The following is a 2,376-nucleotide window of genomic DNA, read 5'->3' on the forward strand; positions in this document are numbered from 1 at the left end:
CTTGGCTGATTTGTCTATTATTACCTAGTATATACAAATGTATGTATCACACTACTGTTAGGAAAAAAGCCTTAACTTTTAAATTGAGTTTGGTGAAAAATATATTGGTTAATGCCCCAGCTTTAAAATAATTGCCATTGGATAAAACCACTTAGGTCTAAAGATCTATGACTATACAGTAATTCATATAACTCTTTTTATCTATCTTCTAGTAGGAAAGTTTTGTTTTTGTTTTCTATTTCCCCAAATCAATGCAGTCTTTGCTTATGTGAAAGTGTATAGCATACAGCTGCAGACCAGTATTTTTCTGCTGACAGTCACAGCCTCCTTTTGCGGGAGTGAGGAGTAGCAGATCAGGTGAGCATTCCAGATGTAACATCTAAATATGACCTATGCCATGGTTCTTTTACAAACCAGAAGTAGCATCTTTATTTATAGGTGGATTGTTTGAGGAAAAATTGAAACAAATTGTGTTATTTTATTTTATTTTATTTCTTCACAAAAACAATAATTATAAATAATTTCATAAATAAATAATTTCAATAATTATAAATAATTATTGAAAAAAACAAACATGTTGATAAAATCACAATGAAATCCACTACTCTGCTTCCTTCTCTTCCAAGTTCAGCAAAACAAGAGCCAAAACAGTTACTTTAACAATTTGTTTAACTGTAAAATTATGTTTATTTAAAAATGATTTCAATAAGGAGAAGAGAGTTTAATGAATCCTCACTTTTAACACATTGCTGTGAGACTAGATTGTTATTTCTAGAATGTCTGTTATATTCAAATTCACACATTATAGGACATTTGCTTCATGACACCAGCAACATCATCTCTGCAATATACATTTTTATGTCACAAATGTTCATCGAATTAATTTAAAAGTAAGATAAATGTAATTGTCTCATCCAGATTATTTCAGATGCAGCAAACATGTCCTTGTTTGGGGAAATCCAGGTGGAACTTCAGTTTCTTGCATATGAAATCCACTAAATGGATTAAATCATTAAATCAAGGCTTCATTTTGTTAACGATAGAAAATAAATGGCCGCATAAAGATGATGCAGAGAAGTGTTTATTTGAACTTGTGTCCTCCAAAGCAATTTTGGAGATCATTCTGAAGAGCTGCTGTCGTTGTAGAGACATTGTTAGAGTCTCAGTGAGGCACAGGTATAATATAATTTGCCTCATAAACACAGTTTTTATTGCTTTGATAGCTTCTTAAAGCACTTCCAATAGCTTAAACTTCTGTTTTTTGATGTCATTCATTTCTAAAGTCAGTGTATCGTAACAGCTTGGCAATTCTCAAAATCTAGTTTCCAACAAATTTGGATGACACTTGGTCAGAAATATATTCCTTGCCTTTTAAAAAGCAATTTACATGTAGCAATTGATTTAAATGTATTCATAATTTACTATTAAGCTATCAATCATTTTCTAGCAACCAGCCTTCAAAATTTCACCAAACTATTCTAACAACATATAAATCAATGCAGATGCCAATTGCATCAGCATTTAGAATAAAAAAAAATAGGAATTATCTATCTTTGGCCAACTTTAATCTTTTCATGACAGCTTCTTCCTGAAGACAAGCATTTGTGGTTAACCATATTAGTACACAATTTGTACAGGATTTCATAGTTGTCAAGTATTTTTAGAGATTTATTTTTAGAATATAATAAATATTTAAGCATTTCCTATAACTTGCATTGCAAGAGTTTTACATTTAAACAGGTCCGAAGAGTAGTGTAGTTGTTGATGTTGTTAAGTATCCCCCTAATATTTTGTAATATTTAAATTTCTATTTATAGGAAATTCTTTGCATCACGCTGCTCAACCTGATTGGCATATACTCCTGCACAGATGGTGCAAAAATATACAGTGGCCAGCATTAACATTTGGCTGTTCACCATCTTCAGGAGTTTTTGGCTACATTGCTTGATATTCTGGGTTGTAAATAATGCATTAACCCTGAGAATATATCCGGTGGATGCCAAGAACAGGACATCTGAGTTGGCAATGGGCAGACAGAAATGAATGTTGCCAAATAGCTTTCATTGATGTTCAATGCCAATATTTTCCTCCTGATTATATTGCCAGGACTAGCACACAAATGAGCTAGGCTGCAGGCAAATGTTCATTTATCTTGTCAGCCTCTGACCAAGTAGCATCAAACTCCAAGAAAACACAAGCAATTTTATCTGCAAAAAAACTTGCAAAAATATCACAGTATTCTTCGGAAAGTTCTTCCATCTCTACTCGGGAGAGTATGGATATAAAGAAGTTCTATAAAGTTCTACATTTAGGCAAGAAAACACAAATGCACAAAATATAGGAGTACCTGGCTCAAGAGCAGTAACTGAGAAGGAC

The sequence above is a fragment of the Pseudonaja textilis genome, chromosome 1, assembly GCF_049901715.1.
Source record: "Pseudonaja textilis isolate UNSWEBS1 chromosome 1, rPseTex1.2, whole genome shotgun sequence".
NCBI lineage: Eukaryota > Metazoa > Chordata > Lepidosauria > Squamata > Elapidae > Pseudonaja > Pseudonaja textilis.